Source organism: Neltuma alba, unplaced genomic scaffold (assembly GCF_004799145.2).
Source record: "Neltuma alba isolate B1F8T4 unplaced genomic scaffold, ASM479914v2 tig00012124_pilon, whole genome shotgun sequence".
Classification (NCBI taxonomy): domain Eukaryota; kingdom Viridiplantae; phylum Streptophyta; class Magnoliopsida; order Fabales; family Fabaceae; genus Neltuma; species Neltuma alba.
In genome coordinates this window covers 368743-378468 of record NW_021636676.1, presented here as the reverse complement: position 1 = coordinate 378468, position 9726 = coordinate 368743, and the positions used below count along the sequence as shown (strand labels likewise).

The window sequence follows — 9726 nt, the reverse complement described above, 5'->3', positions numbered from 1 at the left end:
TAATATAAAAGTGAAAAACGAACCATCAGTAACCAGCAGTCATCAAAATATCTCTATGCACAGAATTTCCATAAATTTTAGCTTTGATTATTTGTGGCAGTGTCTTTCAGTCCAAGCAATAATAATATAATTAATTGGAAAATTGATGATTATATTAATTGAATGCATTGGCGCATTAATATGTAAGTAGTAACCAGACAAAACCTGGAATATCATCAACAAATAGCTTCTCATGACAACCACATATAGTGCAGCATGTGAAGAAGATAAGATAATGGAAGCTTGTATGATAACCAATCTTGAAACTTCATTCGAATTACAGGCAAAATACTAAGTCGAAGACGAAGAGTATTTTTCTCTCTCTGAGTTGATTACTTAGGGCCTTAAGTCCTTATGAGGTATTTTAGTTTTAAAAAATAATTTTGCGGGCTACTGTTTATCATTCTTATCCCTTAAATATAATAAAACAAGTTCTTAACCCCCACCCCCAATTTAGACAGTTCTCATCTCACTTTTTCTACACACGTTATCTCAGTGCGCAAGTTTTTTGTAAGACGAATAGTTTCATGATAGTTACCGTTTCTGCGGGTAAAACATAAGATTTCAAAGGTCAAAGTCTAGTGCGTCGTCGAACTCTAGTTTTTTATATTTCAGATATTATTTATTATCATATCTTAAATATTACCAAGTGGAGAATTCATTGAAAGTCCCTAATTAAAAAATTAACTATGCAAATTAGGTACTTTTCAACTTTGTTTAAAGATTCATCAGCAACCCTTTTTTTGGGGCACCTTTTTTTAAAGTGGGATAAGGTGCTTAAATATCTGGAAATATACATGAAAGAGCACCCAACGCATGAAAGTTTTTTTTTGGTTCTTATATGTCCTGAAAATTTTATTTTATAGCATTTTGGCCCTGAACTATTATTTGTTATTAAGTTTGACCATTAAATAATGGTCAAACTATATAATTTAACAGTTAAACTTAACAGCAGATAATGATTAGAATATTTTTGCTACAAAAATAAATTTATCAAAGCATATAAGAACTAAAATAAACGTTTAGATATTGGGTGCTCTTTCATGAATACTTCTGAAATACTTAAACACCTTATCTTTTTTTTTATTTTTTATTTGTATGGATCTTAATCTCCGACCATATGGAAAACGACGTTGCTCATGGTTAAAGATGCGTTGCATCCACCTGAGTTCATGGGTATCTTTATACTAATTTTTTAATTAAGGACTTTTGACCAATAATTTTTTCAAATATTTAATAGAAAAGTTACTAAAGCTAGAGATAAATAACTTCTTCGAGTTAAAAACTTAAAATCGTCACCCATGATATGCTCTGCCGAATAATTAAATGGATCAAAATATTTAATACACATGTACGACAAATCTTATGAGCAGATTAGCATTGGATTCTTGATGTCATTGTAAGGGTCAATTTTAATCATTCCAATTTTTCTAAGCTTATAAATATGACATTATGCTATTTGCCGGAGTGAATTATGTGAATGGTAGCTCTCTTGTAATATCTTTTATATTGTATCGTGATGATGTCACTTGGCAATTAAAAATTAATAATAATATCAACAGTAGTTATCAATATAATTATTGTTAATATAAAATATAAAATCTATAGTAAATAAGATTACTCATCAATCGTCAAGAGCTTGTCCTATTTTTAAGCTAGGCACCAAACTTCCCAAACCGTGTCTATTTTGAATGCAGTATAATTTTCTTTTGTCGCATTAGAATGTAAAGTTCTAACTTTTGTTACAAAAGCTGAAACTGATCAAGACAAAATTATTCTTGTCAGAAAATAAAATAGAGAAGAGGGGATAGAGCGTCTGAACCGGGTGTAACGACTCAATATGAGGATATTCATAAGAAAGGCCACGTGTCAAGAAAATGGAAAAGGGAATGTGTTTATCATGAGGACGTTGCAAATGTGGGAGTGAGCAGTGTAGAGGTGGTTACACTATATTAAGGGAGAGGTGAAATGAGAAGGGGGTGTGGATGATTTGGATGATCTTTTCTCTGGTCCCATTCTTCGGGAATCTTCTCTCTGTGACTCTCTTCTTCTTCTTCTTCTTCTTCCCTCTTCCTTGTGTCTCGTCCCTCTATTTCCCTTTTAATTCATTTTACAGTGTTCTTTCAATGTATTTTCAGATGCCTGTAATTGTTACAAATTAGATTGAATCTTAAATACATACTTGTTATTCCGTTGTGCTGAGATATTACGATTTAGATCGTTACAAATGGTGATTTCGTTGAGAGACTCCTACCTGTGGCCGATGATTTTACCGATGCTGAACTTGATGAGCTGGAAACTTCAATCCAAAAGTTGGGTGCGACGATGGGACCTCAGTTGGATCGCATGGATGCTCGATTTGATCGCTTGGAGGCATCGTTGCTGATTCTTGCGCAGAAGGTTGTTGAATTAACCAAAAAGTTTGGTGGAACCGAACTGGATACGGTACAAGTTGAGCTTCAAAGGGCTCTCCAACAATATGACTCACCATTGTCTTATACTTGTTCATTAACTGGGACAACTTTGGTGAATGCCACGCCGACCGGTATTGACACCCTAACATCTGGAGCCAATGATCTGCCATTAGCTACTAATGGAAAAGAAAGTAACGACATGAAAATTACAAATGGAGCTGATCTGATGAGGAACGATATGGAACTAGATCCAAATAGTGGAGTCGGACTTGATGCATATCCCATTGCTGATTCACACTTGACCGATTTCAGTATAGAGATCTCTGATATAGACTCTTTGGAGAATTCCAATAATCTTTTGGAATATGGCGTGGCATCCAAACGGAAGCACAATCTATTCAGGGAGCTTGTTCCCCCGATCCTCATTCTCGCGACAGAAGCTTCATACACTATTTTGATTAATGGCTTGAGTCTCACTTGTGTGTTCGATCCTGGAATAAGATCCTATGCTTCAATAGTAGAGCCTCAGCTGGCTTTCCACTCTATTCCGCAAGGCTTCCCAGCCTTCACAATCGAACAAAAGGTTGGACCTCTCATGTCATGGGTTCAGTATTTCTTAAAGCTATTATTACTTAATATTTGTGTTAACGTAGCCCATGAAGATGAAGCCCAATACAGGTTATTTTTTATTGTTGGAATCCAATGCTCCAATCGTCTATGGATGGGGAAAATCGGCCAGTCTCTTGAAGGGTTGCCAGAACTTGCTGCGGTAATCGATGACCTCCTCGCCGCAATGTCACTAGGCCGTCTCCGTCGGGAATTTGTTGTTAGAGGTCAAGGGCGGGATTCGTTTTTCATCCATGGATCAAAGACGTCTAACATCCAAGAATATAATGGGATTTTGGAGCTTGATTTTTTCATCAACCTTCAAACCTTAACTGGTGGGCTCGCTGATTTCTTTAGTCGCATGTCTTTTATAGCCATGGAATTCACGATTTGGACTCATAATAAGATCCTTTTCTCCATTGTTTTCATCCTCTTTGATTATCACGGGTCGACACACAATCAGAGCACTGTTTGGGGATTGGTTTTGATCCTGGTATTGCACTTAATATTTCTAAGCCTTATTTGATTCGGGACATATTAGAGGTCATGCGACAGATTCTTAATAGCTTCTCTGCACCTTTCCTAGATGTTAGTGGCTACCTATTAAAGCTCTTGGCTCATAAATTTGGTGACAACTGCAATTTTAGCTTTGGCAGTAACATGACGGTTCAGGTCTTGTCGCTCTATGCCTTCACTGTCTATGTTATACACTCTGATTGGCGACTCACCATTGATGATTGCTATCATAATTGTTCCAAGATGCATGCAAACTGTTCATCCTTTTATTACTCCAAAATTTTTTTCCCATCTGCTGGTATTGCAATGCTGTTACTATTTTATATTTTGGGGTTTGATCCTAGAGATGCTAAGGGTAATTGGTCTTCAAAGGAAGCTGGTGTATATGATCGATTTTCATGCTGGAATAGTAGTTTTCCTGGTGCTTCTCCTTCAATAAAATTGATAAATAAGTGTGCATTTACTTTATGTGTTGGGTATTGTATAACCCATAGTACTATTAAGTATGAGTATAAGGTGCTTGACCAGATGACTGAAAGAAAAAAAGATGTGTCTTCTTGGTTTGAGATCATTGAAGCAAGTGCCGTCACTATTGATTCAATTTTCCCGCAAGGGCATTGGTTCTTAAATACAAGGAGTTTCAACTTGGAGATAGGACTCACTTAGTATAACTTGTCAAGAATGCCCCTCCATGGGCTGGAGTTATTCGAGTTCCTGATCCTTGCATCTTTTATTGCCATTATCGAAGCTTTGCCGCATGACATCCCGCAAGTGATTCCTCTGACAATTGCTAAGATTTTCTCTCAATCATGGTGCAATGCTGTAACTTTTATATTGGATATCATTCTCTTTTTACTTTGCACCCATAGCATAATATCATGCGACCTTGAGGACAAGGTCATTTTTAAGGGGAGGAAATGTAACAACTCAATATGAGGATATTCATAAGAAAGGCCACGTGTCAAGAAAATGGAAAAGGGAATGTGTTTATCATGAGGACGTTGCAAATGTGGGAGTGAGTAGTGTAGAGGTGGTTACACTATATTAAGGGAGAGGTGAAATGAGAATGGGGTGTGGATGATTTGGATGATCTTTTCTCTAGTCCCATTCTTCGGGAATCTTTTCTCTGTGACTCTCTCTTCTTCTTCTTCTTCCCTCTTCCTTGTGTCTTGTCCCTCTATTTCCCTTTTAATTCATTTTACAGTGTTCTTTCAATGTATTTTCAGATGCCTGTAATTGTTACAAACTAGATTGAATCTTAAATACATACTTGTTATTCAATTGTGCTGAGATATTACAATTTAGATCGTTACACCAGGCCGGTTCCAATTTGAATGATCAAAACTCTACGGGTCAAATATTTGAAGTTTAGGTAGGGTTTAAACTGCTAAACTTTAATCAGGTGCACAACAAATAGCACCACCCGGGGCTAGAGAGAGAGAGAGAGAGAACAGAGAAAACCGAGGAACTCAAAAATTAGGGCCAAAAAGACATTCTTATGTATAGTTTTAACTTTCAAGTCACAATATATATTAGGAGGGTGTAATTTCACATATTTTCAGAAGTCTTTTCGTAACATATTTCAAATGTCAAGGAATAAAAGAAATTAACGATATCACAATAAATATAATATCAGTTAATAATTAAATGAGTTAATATAATTTTTAGTCATTCAAGTTTATACTCATTTTGATTTTAGTCCCTCAAATTTCAAACTATAGGTTTTGGTTGCTCAATTTTTTTATTTAAAATATTAATCCCTATAATTTAATAAAAATTTGGACTATTTTACCCCTGCAGGGATCAAAACTTATGGTTTGAAATGTGACGAACCAAAACCAAAATGAGAGCAAATTTGAGGGGTCAAAGATTATATTAATCCTAATTAAATTCTTGATTTAATTTATATTTTAACGAGAAATATCTCAATTAAAATAACTCACCACATAAGGGCAGACTCAAGCCCAGTAATTGTCATGTCTCTTCTCTCAAAAAAAAAAAAAATCTTTATGTTACTTTATTTTGTTAATCATCTCATAGATTTGTCTTAGAAGAGTTATTTAAGCAAATTCTATTTGCTTAACTTTAAAAATTTAAAGGGAAACCATCGGTACCCATGATAAATATTGTTGTATTTTTAATCTGTTAAAAAATTAAAAGAAAAATATTTGTAGACTTTTTTCTCCTTTTTTTTTTTTTAGAAGGGCTTAGCTTGTCTTCCTTTTCAGCAACAAAAGGTTGAAAGAAATCAAATGGCTCTGCTCTCACCTGTCAGACACTACTTTACCTCGGAGCTAAGCTCCCCGCTCTTGGTTCTTTCATGCTTCATCATCACTGACCTGTTTTTGTTCACTCTCAGAACTAGAACAAGTAAATCCAAGTCGAATCTGAATTGGATTCCGTCGCCACCAAAACTACCCATAATCGGAAATCTTCATCAGATCGGCTCCCTTCCACACCGTTCTTTTCAAACTCTCCAAAAAATACGGACCTATTATGTTTTTACAATTGGGTCAGATTCCAACTGCGGTGGTTTCTTCGGCAGAATTGGCCTCCGAAATTATGAAAACCCATGACCTTGCCCTCGCTGATCGACCTCAGGGTATTGGTCCTACGCTCTTACTTTATGGATGTAACGACATTGGCTTTGGGAACCACGATGAAAATTGGAGACAGAAGAGGAAAATATGTGTCAACGAATTTTTTAGCCTGAGAAGGGTTCAATCCTTCAAGAACGTCAGAGAAGAAGAAGCTCAGGAGTTAGTGAGTAAGATCCGTGATTTGTGCTCGAATGGTGCGGGTTCTGTGAATTTGATTGAGTTGCTTATTTCTTCATCAAATAACATCGTGTCTAAGTGTGCTCTTGGGGATCAGTTTAACACTGAGGCGAATACGAGGATCGGAGAGCTAGCGAGAAAGGTGATGATCAACCTTTTGGCTTTCAGTGTGGGAGATTATTTCCCTTCACTTCGATGGGTTGATGTTCTCACTGGTCTAGTTCGGAGGTTGATGGCCATCTTCAGAGAGCTAGATGACTTCTTTGAAAGCGTCATCGAAAAACGCAGGAGCATGATGAAGAAGACAAGCGATGACCAATTCTCCCAAAAGAAAAACTTGCTCGATATTCTCCTTCAACTCCTAGACGACGGCATGCTTGGCAATAGTTTCTCCCAGAACGACCTCAAATCCATCCTAATGGTTGGTTTCTCTCCTTCTGTATCTTCCTGTTTTATTATGATATTCTATTCCAACTCAAAACCCCTTTCGATGATTCTCCAGGTATTCAAATCCTGGGGTTGTGTATTAACGGAACAAATGATTTATTGTTCTAGATTAAAAATTCTTAATATACATATTTTAGGATATGTTTGTGGGAGGAAGCGACTCAAGTTCAGCAACGATGGAGTGGGCCATGGCGGAGCTGGTGATGAATCCAACGAAAATGCAGAAAGCCCAGGAAGAGGTAAGAAGCGTAGTGGGGAACAAGTCAAAGATCGAAGACGAAGACATAAATCAAATGAATTACTTGAAATGTGTGGTCAAGGAAATTCTAAGATTGCACCCAGCTGTGACTCTCATTCCTCCTCGATTATCCAGATCAAGTGTGATTCTCGGAGGGTACATGTTATGAACCCTTACAAAGAGACAGCAAAAACAGTATATTCGTAGGGCTCAAAATCAGATTCAAAGACTAACTGCCACTCGAGGTAGATATTTATATATGTATATACTGGGGTACATGACAATGAACTAGAGACGAAGCAATGACAAAAGAAAACAGTAGCAGAAAAAGAAATGACAGTAGAAAATAACTCAGAGAGAAGCAGAGGGGAAGAAGCAGACGCTTGAGAGAGTAGATTCTTCAGCAAAATTCTTCACACCCAGCAGTCTTTCGCCCTCCATCTATATACACTTTCATCTTAACCTATTCCACCTCTCTTGGGCCCATTCAAATAAGCATATGGCCCAATAGTCCTATTCTCATGGCCCAAATCTTTCTTAATGCTAAGCCCATTCATTACAGTACAATATTCCAGCTAAAACAACGCCGTACATAAACGCATGGGCAATTCAAAGAGATTCTGAGTTCTGGGAAAGACCTGAAGAATTCATTCCTGAGAGATTTGAGAAGAACGATGTTGAATTCAAAGGGAAAAACTTCCATTTCATACCGTTTGGTTCAGGAAGAAGAGGATGTCCTGGAATGATATTTGGGGTTGCTGCTGTGGAATCCATGCTCGCTAATCTCTTGTACTGGTTTGACTGGAAGCTGCCTGCTGTAAATGGCGTCACTGTTCAACACATGGATATGGAGGAGACGTTCGGGCTATTTGTGAGTAAAAAAGTACCTCTGCATCTTCAACCAATACCCCACTATTAATTAATTCAGAACCATATATATGAACGAGATGAGCATTTTGAGTGTGTTTTTATGTTATGAGTGGTCATCAAAGATTGTGCTAATATTTAGAAATGATGTAAAATATATACACCATATATCTGTTTGTAAGTATATATGAAGTTGAAGTTTGCGTCCGGGAGACTGTGAGATGCTACTTGTACTGATTGTTCAATAAAAAAGTTGTGTATTGGTAAGTGATTGAAATGGGTACGAATGTCTCATTCTCAGGCTGATTATATTGATATATAATGGGATAAGATAATATCACTTGGTTGGTGTTTGGAAACTGGAAAGAGCAACCTCAATTTTCCTATATGAACAACTTGGCAATTACTATTCTTCACAAGGTATAGATATTATTCTCATATAAAAATTTGCATTAAAATTAAAAATATACGGAGAAGAAGATTAATTTCCCAAGAAAGTGGTTGTTATAATTAAGGAAGATTAATTTTTGATTAATCGATGGTTATAAGTTATAACGTATGTGCATGCCATTTTATATGTTGACTTCGGGTCCTGTCCAACTCAGCATATGTATAATGTGAGGAGGAAGCTAATGTTGAGAAATTCTTGCATAAACCCAGTATGCCACCTCATTTATGGCCTAACCAATAAAATTTTGACATCTCAAATATTTTTTATCCCATGTGTCAGCCCACATGTCACTTACCCTTTTTCTATTATTTTAATTATTTTTTAGAAATAGGTGCTTCTTTATTCTCTCCTACTCTCTTTCTAATCTGCAAAAAATTTTCAAAAACTTTCCCTCTCCCTCTCACAATTACCACTGCTCCTCCCATTTCTCTTCCTTTGCCATGCTGCTCTCTGTCTCTTCCCCTCCCAATGGACTCCCTTCTTCTTTTGTTTTCCTTTCATAATAAATTATTATTGTTAATAATTAATAATTCTACTCCCTTCTCTTCCTCTAAACCCGGATGATTCAAATCATTCGATTCTATTTTAGCTCGCTTACACAAGTTCAACTGATTTTTTTCGATATTCCTGCTATGCGTCGTTGTGCAATCCGCCGTGCTGGTGATGCCGTCCTCGGCGTCCCACCAAAACTGAGGCCCTCAATCGCCGCTATGGTGGGGGTCTTGTTTTGCACCTTTTGTATTCACGGGCTTGAATGTGCAGTGCTTGAATGAGTTCAAACACGAGGTAGAAGAACAAGATGCAAGTCCTGAAGAAAGATTTAGTGCGAACGGTGGTAAGGTTGAAGATGGCACAGTGGCTGTTGGAGGAGATCGATTGAAGTGGGGTGAAGAGGAGATGAAGAGAGAGAGAAAGTAGGTTGATGGGGGTAGAGAGATGGAGCTACTGTAGGTCGCGGTAATTGTGACAGGGAAAGTTTTTAATAAGATTTTGCAGATGAGAGACAGATTAATTAGGAGAGCATAAAAAACAATGTATTTCTAAAAACTAATTAAAATAATAGAAAGAGAGGAAATGATATGTGAGATGACACATGGGATAAAAAAAATACTTGAGACGTCAAAATTTTATTAGTCAGCATATAAATGAGGTCGCACAGTAGGTTTATGCAAGAATTTCTCAGCTAACAGTGTACACGCGGTGACGACAAGGAATCAAACTCAGCTGCTGACTCTGTATATAGAAATATATATATATATATTGATATGTATATGTATAATGTACATCGCATAATGATTGATGACTAGAATTTAGAGAGAAAAAGTTAAGAAGAATCAAGCTAGAGAAAAGCTAATAATCCGAATGAATGCA

The 9726-nt window shown here is 36.8% G+C and overlaps 1 pseudogene; it reads left to right on the top strand.

The window, feature by feature from the left end:
• The first annotated feature begins 5827 nt into the window (after positions 1-5827).
• LOC114723136 (cytochrome P450 71A1-like) lies at positions 5828-8181 on the top strand (annotated as a pseudogene).
• The last annotated feature ends 1545 nt before the right edge of the window (positions 8182-9726 follow it).